This window comes from Hemicordylus capensis, chromosome 4 (genome assembly GCF_027244095.1).
Source record: "Hemicordylus capensis ecotype Gifberg chromosome 4, rHemCap1.1.pri, whole genome shotgun sequence".
Lineage (NCBI taxonomy): Eukaryota > Metazoa > Chordata > Lepidosauria > Squamata > Cordylidae > Hemicordylus > Hemicordylus capensis.
Genome location: NC_069660.1, coordinates 170,027,029 through 170,041,759, shown reverse-complemented (window position 1 = coordinate 170,041,759; position 14,731 = coordinate 170,027,029). Strand labels below are relative to the sequence as shown.

General features: G+C 46.6%; 1 protein-coding gene and 1 long non-coding RNA gene across 20 annotated transcripts in view; one reads left to right on the top strand and one right to left on the bottom strand.

Moving 5' to 3' along the window:
* The window catches only part of LOC128322712 (uncharacterized), a 255,068-nt gene that overhangs the window by 44,654 nt on the left and 195,683 nt on the right, over window positions 1-14,731 (top strand). For all 17 annotated transcript variants that reach the window (XR_008305912.1, XR_008305907.1, XR_008305904.1 and 14 more), the window contains one exon: window positions 6,451-6,531. This is a non-coding gene — a long non-coding RNA (uncharacterized LOC128322712). The remainder of the gene's footprint in view (window positions 1-6,450; window positions 6,532-14,731) is intronic.
* The window catches only part of LOC128322711 (uncharacterized), a 204,654-nt gene that overhangs the window by 99,596 nt on the left and 90,327 nt on the right, over window positions 1-14,731 (bottom strand). The gene's annotated exons all lie outside the window — the stretch shown is intronic.

Here is a 14,731-nt window from a genome sequence, read left to right as displayed (position 1 = left end):
AGCGGGTAGCTTGGGGTAAGGGAGTGCTTGCTCCCTTAACCTCAGCCAACAGCCAGGCTTAAAAGCTGGGCTAGGTGGCATTGGCCCGCCAGGATCTCTGGCAGTTCTCCCTAGCCTGGGTTAGGCTGCATGTGAGAACAGCTTTGTTGTCTGCTGCAGCAGAGCTGGCTAAGTAAAAGAGGATGGTGGGTTTTGTGGAACATTAGGAGAAATACTGTATAATGGTAAGAGCAGTTCAGCCATGGAACCCATGACCTAGCGATGTGGTGGGCTCTCCCTTCTGTAGGCCTTCAAGCAGAGGCTAGATACCCCAGCTCTGGATCTCTTACACTGAGCAGAGGGTTGTACGAGGTGGCCTACAAGGTCCCCTCCAACTCTGTGATTTATAAAATGTATACTGTCAACTGCTTTTTAGCTGCTTTTAGTGTAAAGAAATGGGAAACTAGCATTTGCTCCCACAGCTTATGAAATGTTGGGTACCCCCCCTCCCCCGCCTCCCCATTCAATCCTTTTGGTTCTCTCTAACCTTTTCCTCACAGCCAAAATTAACCAATGCCTTTTTGTAATGTGGACTTGATTGTTTCTCTACAAATGGAGACCCTGGGCCCTGCAGGGAGACAGCACAGGTGGCCACAGTGTGCCTGAGTCTCACTGCCACATGAACATTCAGGTTGTTGTGGTTAAGTACCGGTATGTCAGTCATTCAAAAGCAGCTTAACTTCTACTCCTGGAAGTTGTTTGTGAATCTACATAGCAGAACCTGTGCATGAAATCATAAGGGTGTCACCTCTCTGTCAGGTTTTTCTTTCTTGCATTATATATATTTTTTCCTGCTCCTTTAACGCAGCCTACTAAATGTCCTTGCAAAGCACAAGCAACCCTCTGCACCTGGTAGTCTTCCGCCTCCTATAAGCTTCATGTTCTCATGCAAAGCAAGCAGAGACAACACTGGGCTGGAGGCCTGAGATATGCCACCTTTCTGATAATGCCTTTTATTGGACTAAGTGACATGCAGGTTTTAGAGGATAGAATAGAGAATCCTCTCTCAGCTCATCCTCATGCAGGATTTCGACACCCCGCCTCCAGGCTCCTTGTCAGTGCACAGCCCCTCCCCCCAACCTCGCTAACTCCCAACATGGAGCTATGTGCTGGGGATTGAACAGAGAGCCACCCCCCCCCCACCACCGCTGTTTGCTGCTAAAGATGATTAGGCTGCCTTTGAATAAGCCTCACAGAGTGCTGGCTGCAAACGCCTCAGATGGGGCTAATCAGAAAATTAGCAAGCAGGCAAAAGAGTGTGAGGGACACAGCTTCCAACTCCCGTCTTTCCCTGAGCCTCTTTCAGAGAGGCATATCAGTAATCAATTTCTTAGCAGAACTCCCTATTGATTTCAACAATTAAACTTGCTTAGAAAACAAGCCCTGAGATGATTCTAGGTGTTCCTGGCTTTGACTACACTGACTTCACTGCCTCTATGCTGCCGCTGCTGAATATCCACCTGAGTCACTGAGAGCAATCTAGCAATGACCCTCTCCTAAAAAATGCAAAAGGGTTGCCCAAAACCACTGTACCAAAAGAATAGTAGAACATGGTTAAAAAACCCAAAACTCTGTACAAATACTGTATTGTCTAGAGCAGTGATATTCAAACTTCCTTTCCTCGGGGAATCTTTTCCATGTTAATTTATCTGCTGAGAAGCCCCTACACAGCAGCAGCAGAATCCCTGTCAATTGCTGAAGATTCTGGGGCATATTCTAAACCAATTTGTGCAGAATATAATAGTAATAGTAAACAAAATGTTATGTGAGTGAAGACATGGAACCGGGGAACATCAGTAGAGAATTACTCACATCCTTACGTGAGTAACTCCGTTTAAAAAATACATTGTGTTGATGGCTCTAGTGAGCTGTCCACCACGACCCAAAGATCCTTCTCTTGATCAGTCACAGAGACCTCAGAGCCCATCACTGTATATTTGAAGTTTGGACTTTTTGCCCCAAAGCACATTATACATTTATTTACATTGAACGGCATTTCTCATTTTGTTGCCCACTCCAGGGGCATAGCTAGGGGAGAAGGGGCCCTTGTTCGCTCCTATCCCCGGGGGCCCCTTGGAGTTATTGAGATTATGAAAAAAATAGGGAGGGGTGGAGCTGGAGGGCCTTCAGAGGGGCCCCAGATTTTTTGAACCCATCCGCTCAATTATAGCTACACCCCTGGCCCACTCACCCAGTTTGTAGAGATCCTTTTGGAGTTTAATGTCATCTGCAAATTAGGCCATCTCACTGCTTACCCCAGTTTCTAGACCATTTATGAATAATTAAAAAGTATTGGTTCCAATAAAGACCCCTCGGAAACCTTACATCTCTCCATTATGAAAATTGTCAATTTATTTCTCTTTTTCATGTCTTCCAACCAGTTTTCAATTGATGAATGGACCTGTCCTCTCATCCCATGACTGCTAAGTTCATGAGCCTTTGATGAGGACATATTTTTCCTAGAAGATCAGAAATTTCACATTTGAGTTCTTTAAAAACTCTTGAGTGGGTGCCATCTTGCCCTGGTGATTTGTTAATCTTAAATTTTTCAAGATGGCTTAGAACATCATCTCTTGTCATTTCCATTTCAATTAGTTCTTCAGCCTCCCTCCCTGAGAAGCTCAGTTCAAGCATGTGTATATGCTATGTATGTTCTGCTGAGAAGATAGATGCAAAGAACACATGCAACCTTGCTGCAATCTAGGGGTATGCATGAAACTGGTTAGACAGTTTGGTTAAAATCTAAACCAGATTCAGATTGACCCAGCCCAGCCTGGTTCAATTTCTGGCTGAACCAGGCTGAACCGTTTCAGGGGCTAAACCTGTAAAGGGAATTCAGCATAGGGAACAGTTTGTTTAGTGAGGCTGTTCATTAGGAACTTATATTTCTTTGATGTGTGTGCTTTTGCATATTCCTAATACTGTTCTATTATTGTTTACTTGTAACGTAATTAAAATAAGAAACACTAGCCTACACCCATCCTACCTAGGGCGTTCCAAAAGACTCTATAAAGTTTAATGCAACCTAAACTTAAATAGGTTGCATTAAGACAACCTATTTATCTAATCCTACTAAGTATTCTTAACTGTATCTAAAAGCTGAGAAAGTCTCAGATGGAAGCAGTCTGTAGTAATTAAATAAAACTGTTTTTTAGTTCTTTTCTTTTTACAAGCCTCTCCAAGTTGGTTTTTAACTCAGGAAAAAGGGGGTGGAGGGGGATTTCTCTGGTGCAAACATCCTCAGGCATTCAGCAGCTATCTGTTTTCTCACCACGTGTAGGCTTGCACGTGGAAGATGTTTGTACTTACCCAATAGCAAAATAAAGAGAGTTTCCCCTGGGATTCCACCCCAAGCCCAGGGAGGTTCAAGCTCTGTTGATAAGAGGGGTGGCGGTGGCAGCTTTTTGAACCTACCGATAATACAGAATAGTTTTAAGAGAATCCTAGTCAGGGAGCTCAGCAGGGATGATTCAGCATTTCTTTCCCTCACATGAGCTTGCTCTTATAAAAAGGCTTTAATCCTCTACAGGGGGCCTCTGTTTTGAGAGCCTGGCCCAGTAAGCATTCAAGGAAGGTTCCAGTGGAAAGGACAGCAAGAAGCAGGTGGGAAAGAGGCAGGTGAAGGAAAGGAGTTGAATGACCACTCTTTCTAAACAGGGGAGGATGGTTCCTGCTCTGTCCCACTACTTATTAATGGACATAATCAGCCACATCTTAGCTGGAAGGTACCAGGGGGCTAAAGCCAGCAAATCTGGCCACAGGGTTCAGGTGCTTATGCCCTGCACCACCAAGATAGCTTTCAGGCAGAGGTAGCTATTGGCTTGTCCCTTGCTGTGCCACCCATAAAATGGCCAGAAAGGGTACTACAGCTCCTCTGCCCTAGGGCCTGCCCAGCCTTATATAACTAGTTGCTTTAGGTACCACTCCTCAGTTCAGCATCTTGTCAATGCAAACAGCAATGTGGACTCTTACTGCTTCACCTCACCCTGTCCCCACAGCCATTTTATCTGGACTACCTTTGGCCCAGCTCTGGTTTTTAACTCAGGACTATCTTTTGACCACAAACCTACTAGAGATGTGCACTGAACCAGTATGGCACTCCTTTTCTGGAGTGCCGAACCGGTCCAATCACCTGGCATTCGAGCTGGTTTGTAGGGTGGGGTAGTTGCTTTAAGGGGCAGGGAAGGTTCTTCCTACCTGTCCCTCCCTGCCCCGTCATTTCCCCCCCTCCAATGCTCGCTTAAACTGTGTGGGCACGGGACTGCAGCTCTCTCCTTGAGTGGGCGGATTGCCCGTCCAGATGAGCACTGGCTCCTGCTGGTAACTCTGGGGGTCGGGGTGCAAGGAAGCCCTGCTGCACGTCATCTCCCCCCCCCCGGTACTCCAATAATGCACTGCGTGAGTGTGCAGTGCATTATTGGGATTCCCCCCTCCAAGTGTGCCAGATGCGGCTGCAGGCAGCTGACACACAAACACAAAAATGGGGTTAAGAGAGCACTCACTCCCTTAACCTCATTTATAAGGGAGGTTACTTAGGCTGGCTGGCCACTGTGTAGCTGCCAGGATCATGCCCAATCCTGGTGGTTCACGCCCATGTGCAAAACCAGGATGGGCTTCCTTAGTCCGGTTTTGCACGTGCGAGTGAATAGCCTCACTGAAATATGAAAAGGACCATTAGGGGGTGTAGTGACCACCCTCCCCTCCCTCTAAAGAGTTAACAGGGAGTGAACCCTTGTCTTGACTGACATGCTGGTGAGCTCCAGGGCAGACAAGCAGTACACCAGATGGGTAGGACCTAGAGAACATTTGCTGGGAATTCTGGGAACAAGAAGGGCAGTCTTTGTGGTAAAGGGGAATCAGGTGAGGATTCCTCTTCACAGGTAAAGGGGCATTCCTAAGGTGGCAGCAGCGAGGGGGGGGGGACTGCTTATTTACCGCAGCCATTTGTTGCTGTTTGCCCTCCTGGTGTGGCAAGTTTGCTCCCCCCTCCTTTGTGGTGGCTTGGTTCTAGCCTCTGCACATCTGTGGAGGTTATGGCATTTACGCATGCACAGAAACCAGAACTGAGCCACTGCAAAGCCAGCAGCTAGCTAAAGGAGGGGGAGGGTGCTTGCTGCACCAGGAGGTGAGCAGTGGCGAGCAGCCGTGGTAAGCAGCTCCCCCCCTCACTGCTTGGGAATGCCCCTTTTGCGCAAACTGGGTGTGGTTCAGTTTGATCAGGGACTGAATTGCCCTTGATTTAGTCCATGATCGAACCTTTGAACTAGCCCCCGTTTGAAGTGAACCAGTGCAGGAAAAACTGTTGGTGCATACCCTTACTTCCGTCTCCTTATCCTCATTAAGCATGCTTTGGCATCTAATGGTCCCACAGGCAGGTTTTCTGCTTCTGATGTATTTAAAGAAGTTTTTATTATTCTCATTTTTAACCATATGTTTTTCAAACTTCTTTCCACATCCCTAAATGAGGCTATTCTCACGACCAGGAGGAACCGGACTAATGGAGCTTAGCCCGGTTCCTCCTGGTAGTGTGCTGACATAGGAGCCACATGGCAAATCTCACAAAATATCCTCCCCTTAAATGAGGTTAGCGGTGCAAACGCTCAGCTAACCCCATTTAGTTGATCATGTGCCACCATGGTCAACTAGTTGCTCTGCGCCACGACTAGTTGCTCTGCGCTGCGGTGACACATGAGTAGACCCCCAACCGGGAGGCTCACAGTAGCTTTCCGGCCTCAGGGGTCTGCCCGGGCGGCCCCTGATCCCTGCTCCCCCTACCGACTCCGTGATGGAGCCAGTAGTTGTGTGGGTGGCCGATCCGGCCTGCGGGGAGAGTGGGCTCTTACACATAGATCGTGTGTAGAGCCTCATTGTTTTCTTGTGTTTCTTTTGCCAAAGTTTGTGTTACTTTCTTTTCTCCTCATTTGAGCAGACTGCCATTTTCTGAAGGAAGTCTTCTTGCCTTTTATATCTTTCTCTATAGATTTTTCAACTCCACCCTTTTTCTTTTTCTTTTCTTCTTTTTGGTATACATTCTAACAGAACTTCTCTTGTTATGGTTTTAAATAAGTTTCATGCACTTAGTTATTTGACCCTCCTGTATTTCCCTTTCAGCTTTCTTTTCACCAATCCCCTTGTTTTTTAGAAGTTCCGTCTTCTGAAGTCTGAACTATCCATGTTGGACTTCCTTGGCAGTTCTCCACTTGCATGTATGCTGAATTTGATTACACTATAGTCACTGTTCCCTATCAATTCTGCTGGTGGCCAATGGGGAAAGTTTCTGTTTTAAAACAAGTTATTTTTCTCCCCCAAAGAAAAAAGTGGACTAGAGCTGATTTGAAGAAGGTTGGATGATGTGTTGCATAAAGCTGCAATGCAACTTATGCTCTTCTGTCTCTCTTCCCTTCCCCACAGGACTAAAGAACACAGTGTTCTATTGCGGGGGGAGCCATCGAAGAAGAGGGACAGAAAGAGGCAATCTTCATAATCAAATTGGTGAGCAATGAAAGAGTCCAGTCCAGTTCAGGGACAACTGCACCAGCAAATTACATTGTAGTCACAAATTGAATTAAGCTTTATCAGAGACTCTTTTCCCCTTCCTTGGCCAGGAAGGAAGAACGTTTCCATCAGCTTCTGAGCTTCTGTTCCTTGTCACACACACTGTCACACACACACACACACACACACACACACACACACACACACACACACACACAGAGGAAATGGGAGGAGGCTGACTAGCGTGCTGGAGACAATGATTTCTGTGGGTAACATATCCCCCCTTGTCCAGCTGCTTCCTTCATAGAAGGTGGCCAGCTGTTCTGATACAACCTTTTCCTGAGGCCAGATGTATGGCCCAGTCAGACTGCCAGAATGTCAGATCCATGGATGTGTGGGGGATGTTGGAATATGTGTGGAAGCTTGTTGGGGCCAGAATCCATACAACCTTGTGAGACCACACTCACATCCCCACTTGCGTTTGTTTCCTTAAAAAATAAAATAAAATAAAATTCCAGCCATGGAATACTGCCTATTCTCAACCATGGACTGTGAGCCCACAAGTTGAGCCAGCCCACTCACTCACCCAGCAATGCACCCAAGGGAGCCCTGCTTGTGTGGGCCCCCAACTTTCAATGGTAAAAATTAGAAAAGATTCTCTGCAACCTCCATCCCCCCCAAATTCCCCTGAAGCCTTGCATGTACCCAAAGGACATCTAGACACTCCATGTGCCATGGCCTGGACGCTTGTGTGGAGGAATAGGGGGAGACACTGGGATGGACCTTAAAACCTATTCAGAATCCAAGGTTGCATTTCCTTGGCAGATTGGACCCAGACCTCAAGATGATTAAAGCAGTTTCTGGGGTACCCCTCCCCATGGATTGCTTCCACACAGCAACCTGGCTCCATATAGAGCCCCCATGGCCTGGCACTCTCTTGAGTGGGAGCTGTCTGCCTGGGGTCTGTACTCATCACAAAAGAAGAATCTCTTCGTTTGCTAGAGCAATGCTGATTCAGCTTCCTGGCCCTGCTCATGAGTAAGCCTAGGGAGCAAACATCCCCCCACCCCAAGAAAGCGGGGGGCAGCCCTGTGAAAAAAATATTTCTTGGCAGCTCCAGAATCCCTGCTTGTGGCAGCCTCTTAAACCAGGACAGGAGCACCCCCCGCAATATGTGCTCCATCCACCCAAGGGATGCCCTGCTCATGCCAGCTATCCTTGCCATGAGGGGGCCATTTGTCGGGGCATACACGCTTGCGTGGACGGTGTAGATATAGGGGTCAGGCATGAACCTTTAAAATTCTTGGGCTCAGTCCACCATTGATCTGCATGTAAATCTGCAGATATGTAAATTTGCAGGTCCAGGGATTCCCAGGAGAGGAGAGCCCAGGTCCCTGCGTCCCCAGGACGGTGGGCTCACCCTCCAGGCCTCCAGGCCTGCGGGTAAGGGTGCATGACTCCACATGGGCTGGCAGGCCACAGGGTTTGACAGCAGATTGGCAGCAGTCGCTGAGACTGGGAAAACACTCAACCAAGTACCTGTCTCCATGGCTTTTCTGCATGGAGCATTCTGGCTTGGTATCAAGTCCCCAATAGGCTGCCACACTCGTGCAAGAGTGGTCTGTGGAATAATGGGCTAGTTTTGAAGCAGGAACCAAGAGTACCACCTTGTGCAACTAGAGTACCATCTCATGAATTTGCAGTTAGTCCTCCAAGTTGGCTCTTCTCATGACTAAGCCTAGTGACCTATAACCACCAAGGGAAACGGGCTGGCCCCCTTTCCTCAATTTATATGTGAAAATATAGAACTTTGTTGCTCCAGGTTCCCTGCGTGGGGCTGCCTTTTATACCTGACCCCAGTCGTCCCCCGCCCCCCATGGCATTTGTTCCCCTCCCTGCTGTGATGGGGTGCCCTTGGAGTGTGATGTTGCCATTTGGAGTGTTTTTGCTTGTGAACATACATCATTGTTGCTCTCTTCTTGGGAAGCCAATCCCTTAGTGCCTGTCCTGTCATCCCATGCCCTGTCCTGTCATCCCATATCATTTGTCAGGTTGGGAGAGCAAGGCACAGAGTGGGAAGAGGGGATGCCCTGGCCTGAGTGATTGTGCAGCTTGACAGGCTGACAAGTCCTGGATGGAGCGTGGTGGCATCCCTGTAACCTGGCAACTCCTTTGCTGCATAGCTGACAGGAGGAGTGGGGCTGGTTCTCCAGAGGCTGCCAATGAGAAGTGCAGCAGGCTTGGAGCAGCCACATCCTTGGGTGGGTCTGTGCCACCGCCTCCTCCTCTGATTGTGGTTTGAAAATTGGCATGCAACCACGGTCATAACTGTGCCAAGAGTCGAACATAATGCTTTGGTGGCCAAACTTCAGGTTTCGGTGGTGAACCTTAGCGATAATGCAAGGTTCCATTCGGAGTTTGCTGAGGCAAACTGGAGGTCACTTTTGGCCTGTAACCACAGTTTCACACATGCAGGCATACTTGGGTTGAGTTCCAACCTTGGTCACGTTTAACTCCAGTTTGGTGTTGCATTTGAATGACGCTTTGGTGATATTGTTGATATTGATGATGTAACTATATTAAGAATATTTATATGTTGCTTTTGAACAACTAAACTCATTGCCATGTCTTTTATTTATTAGTCACAGAACACATTATCCTCATTTTTCCTGGGAATTCAAGGGTTTGGGCCCTTTCCTTAAAAGTCATATATACCTTCTCTTTTGATACAGAGAATAAAAAGGGGCTGCACAAAACAAGATAAAAAGGCCTTGCTTTGACTTAGATAAAAGGTTGCATAGCTTTCTCAGGGCCTTTCCTCATAGCTACTGCTATCCCTTCAAATTTCTCTTCCTTCCTGGGCACAACATATGAGTTTAGTGACTGCCATTAACCTGCAGTGTGAGGACTGCTTGAGATAGGGCTCTCTCTTGTCTTCTTGGTCATGGCAGAGTCAGCCCTAGGAAAAAATAGTGCCACTTGTTTCTCTCTCTAGCTCATTGCAGACAGTACACTCAACAGTGAGCCAGCAAGCTCAGCTCAGTACCCCTGTCAGGTAAGCTAGCCCCCACCCCCACCCCGCCAGCAGCCCTGGATCATGGCCAGATCTGAATCTGAGGTGGGAGTTACTTCACTTAGATCAGGGCACAACAATTTGTCTGATAGCAACCCTTTTCTGCCCATGTTTGGTCTGCAGGCAGAAAGCAAGGAGAAGGCTCTTGTGGCCCGGTCATGGGCTTAAGGAAGGTATCATGGGCTGATTAGGTAGAAATGCCATGAGATGTTTTTTTACTCAACCATTGCTTTGCTAGCATACATGGTTAACCCAGACAGAAGTATATAGAGCTGATGTGAGCTATATATTTACCACATACAAAAAAATAATAAAATCCAAAGGTGCAGTTTGATGTTTAGTAGCAGGTCTACTCTGATGCATTTGGCTTTTGTTTAGGGGAATGATTTGTTTAAGACACAGGGCTCATTCTGGCCAAATATTGTTGGGCTTTGTGTTGGTTTGTTTTTGTCTTCATAATCTTCAGGGTTCCAGTTGGGAGGATATAGTGGGAATCTGGAAGTTGAAGTAAAAGGATACAGGACGTAAGAGGCTTTGGTGGTATGTGCCCATGATGGAAATGTGAAATATGAAGTGTTAATACAGTTTTAACATGTTTAATACAGACTACAGTTTTTATGGTGGTGAGAGGTGTATGATCAGGGAGCACCCGATAGGTCAGGATGTCATGCACTCCCATGGTTATTATCCATGACCACTATCTCCATTTTTTCTATTTGTAGAACTGTGGATGGGGAGAGGGTAACAGAGTTAACTAGGTTACTAACAGAGAAACAAGAGAACTTGTTTCTAGCACAAAAGAGCACTTGTTTCTAGCACCTAGCACAAAAGGGAAAATCCTAGTTAGGATTTTTGTGGGCAATGCTCAGAGTGCAAGCAAAAGATTGGAAGCATCCCAGCCCTAACATACTCCGCTGAAGAGAGGGGATGGGAACCCTGCCCAGCAAGGCTTATTGACCCAGGACTTTTCACTTTAATCTGTCCATGCTGCCTGATAAATCCTTAAACCACCCCTAAAAATAGAGATGTAGCTCCCTGCAGCCCTTTCTAAATCTTACTAAATGTATTTACCACAAAGCTGGATGAAAGGTGGGTATGTGTACAAATTGTGAGCAGGCTGCTGAAAAGGGGTTGATGGCAGGGTGGACCATGGCTGTGAGTGTGTTTGCATATGCAGAGGCAGTGTATTTTATTCTGTGGAGCTATGCACGAGCTGTGTGTCTGTATGACAGAAAATGTGGAGTGTTTCTGGAGTTTGTGTCTACATAAGATGTTTCACAGAGCATACTGTAGGTATTCATTGACTGCATTTTGTAAAACCTTTCTGGGATCACCCGAAGCTTATTTTGTTCAGCTGAAGAAGTAACCTTTCCACTGCTGCATCTTTGCTATTCCTATCAGTGCTGGCCCTGAAGCAGTGCACCAAATGGTACCCCTTCCTTTGCTAAGCAGGGTTTGCCCTGGTTTGCATTTGAATGGGGACTGCACATCAGCTCTGTAAGACATTCCCCTTAGGGGGTGGAGCCACTCTGGGAAGAGTATCTGCATGCTTACATGCAGAAGGTTCCAAGTTCCCTCCCTGGCATCTCCAAAATAGGGCTGAGAGAGACTACTGCCTGTAACCTTGGCAAAGCTGCTGCCAAACTGTGTAATACTGAGCTAGGTGGATCAATGCTCTGACTCAATATAAGGCAGCTTCCTATGTTCCAGCGATCTCCTTTCTCTTCTATTAAAATCACACCACCAGTTTCTTCCTTCTCTCAAATATCTTTCCCTTCCTAATAAAAAAAAGGAAGCAAGGAAGGAAGTGGGTGAGGGAAAGCAGTGTGGTGTGCCTTGCTTTCCTTCCTTGGCAGGTCATCCATGGGGAGGGTGATGTGGATTCCTGTGCTGCCCCTGAAAACTGGCCCCTAATCTGCCACCTGAAAGAACCCTGCTTCAGCCTACTTCATGGCAGGGCTAACCCTGAACTCTTTATGGCTGAGCCAACCCTGAACACTGTCTGCCTCTTTCACCTTCTGCATATCTTAGGGTAAACAAATAGCATTCTCAAGAGTGTCACTATGGGTTCTTCACTTGTGATGTGAACCCAGCTTCATAATTTGTGTTACAGTCATAGATACTAGTAAATCAAATGCTACATTGCCAATTTGCTTCAAGTTCCAAGGAGGTATGTCTGGTGTGTGGGCTCAAAACCCTCCCCAAGAAGCTTAGGGTATGAGGCACCTCCCCAATGGTGTACGGGCACTCCCCCCGCCCCTGCTGATTTATGCAATTTATGTACTAGCTCCTCATCCCTCTCCCACTGGCCTATAACGTTCTCCTAAAGGCACTGTATTATTACAGGTGCCTGGCAAAAAGGCAAGTCGGTGAGATCGGTGAGACTTGCGATCGGTGAGACTCGCCCAGAGTGGGTTTGCGGGGAGAATGGGCTTAGCCCGCTCTCCCCGCAGACGACTGGAGGGGAAGCCCTGGAGGGGAAGCCCACGGAGCCGGTGGGGGTTTGGGAGTTCGGGGGCTGCACGTCCCCCAGAAGTTCCAGCATGCTCTATGCAAGCTCACAGAGCATGCTGCTTTTTAGCCTCCAGGTCGGGGGTCTCCTCATGAGTTGCCACGCCGCAGAGTCATGCCACGGCAACACACGATCTGGAAATCCCAGTTAGCAGAGCGTCCGCTCCGCTAACCTGGGCTTAGGGGAGGGCTTCGCAAGTGGGTTACCTGCTTTGAGGCAACCGAGCTCGCCTGCGAACCCAGTGGTTCTCACGTTCTGCCAGAATCAGGCTAGGCTCCTCTAGCCCAATTTTAGCTGATCGTGAGAATAGCCTCATTGGCTGCTAGGGAAGGTTTGACAAAGAGAAGTTTCTGCACAAGTTGCATATAGAGATAATAACATACAGAGTTATTTGTATCATCTCTATATGTAAGTCTGTGGGTGAGTTCATGTATAGCGCGGAACCTTGGTTGAAGCTGAGCTCTGCATGACATCCCTCAGTCCCAGGACTGAGGGATGTCACAGAGGTTGTGCGCATTCTGCTCCCATCCCCATGTAAGCATTTACTTCCTTTCTAGGTTAGGATAAACCACATTTGGTTGCAGTGTCAACCCATCAATCTCATTTCATTTTTACGTATTTTATTTTGTGATCTGAACCCAAGGGTTGAAGTTAGTTTCAGATCTTGGGTTCTTTGAAGAAAGTACCTAAAAATAAGGTGAGATTGGTGGGTATGGATGTTGCAACCAATGAAAAGGGGTAACAGCATGACCCTTTTGCCTTACCCTTTAATATTTCTGGAATTTTTGTCTTCCCCATTGCAGAATCACACCATTAGTAAAAGTGAAAGTACTTTGAATGTTTCTGTTTTTGTGGTTAGAAAGGATTTCTCACTTTCGCTTCTAGCCATTAAGGGATTAAAGGGTGTAAAGTCCTTTTAATCCCTTTTGAAAGGTCTGCCTGTTCCTGCAATGGAACAAAATTACACACACACACACACACACACACACACACACACACACACACACACACACATAACTATAATATATATATATATATATATAAAAATCAAAGAAATGTCATTTTTCCTCCAGATGGGGTGGAATGATGGTCAAAGGAGGGGCTTCAGATCCAGAATGTTTTGTAAAGTTCTGGCTTGAAATAAGCCAGATTTCACCATTTTTAGCCATTTTAAAGAAAAAATTAAAAATCTCATTAAAAATCAGGGGATTGGCTCATAGATCTGAAAATTACACAGAGGCCCACTGCAAATGTGGACCTCATGTGTGCCAGATTTCATAGCTGTATGCCAGTCCATTCAGGAGATATAAAAGGGGGAGCAAAATTGGCATGCTGTTACTCCTTTTCATGAAGGCAAAGGCCAGATTCCTTCAAAAGCCGGTGGAATGATGTCCCAAGGAGGCCATCTTCCATTTTAGAAGTTTTGGTAAAAGTTCTGGCTTGAAACAAGCGAGATTACTCAATTTTTAGCCATTTTAAACAAACAATTCAAAAATTCACCAAAGAAATTGGGGGATTGACCAATTCTCTTCAAATTCACTACAGGGGCCCCACATGTAGGACCAACCATGATTTTTGGTGATTTATTTCAATTTCCCCACTGACTGCTATGAGGGGGCGGAATCTGAATTTAAGTCAGATTTGAATTCCAAATCTGACATTGCCAAAGCCCATAGAATCCAAATCCAAAATGGTCAAGGTCAGATCGGGTCGAATCCAAATCCACATTTTATGAACATGCACAGGCCTAATGTTTATTTGAAACACTGATTATAAATATTTTGCTTTTCAAGAAAACAGTTCTCAAAGCAGGTTACAAAGCAAAATAAATGAAAGAACATATGGAGCTGCCTTCAACTTTGGCTGGCAGCAGATGTCCAGGTTTCCAGGCAGTGGTCTTTCCTTCCAAACTTATTCACAGGGGTCCAGTTGATTGGGAATGCTGGGGGTTGAACCTGGGACCTTCTACATCCAAGGCATATGCTCTACTACCACTGAGCTAAGGCCACTCCCATAAAACTGGAACCATGAGGGATTGAATCTAGTGTCTTCTGCATGTAAAGTATAATCTAGGGTCCCTAGACACAAGCTTGCCAATGGATAAGATGGGTATGTGTGGTGTACATAGAGATGCACCTAGGTAATTTTGGAGCCTGGACCTAAAGCCCTTTGGAGGCCCTCCCTCTGTTAATCACTTTTAACACATAGGTTACTAAGGGCACAAACCACACCACCTAGGACAGACTAAAGAGGACTTGGGGGCCCCTAGGGGTTGTGGAAGCCCTTGACTTTGTCCTCAAAGTCCAGGGGTAAGAATGCCTCTGAGTGTACAAATGCAAGAGATGATCCACCTATGAGGATGATTGTCTGGTCCTCCCAAGATTATCATATGTGATAAATCCCCTGCCAGGTTTAGAGGCAGCCTCTATAGGAATCCAGTTCCCTGACCTGAGTCCCATGCCATAGGGCCTCTGACCTTGTTTGCTGTCATTCAGTAGAGGCAGCTGTCTCTCCATGCTGGAGCTCTTAACTCCGATATTTTTCCTGCTTGGGAAGATAATGGGAGATTGGTGATCACAGTGGGTGCAGACTCACCATCTAAATGCGAAGGT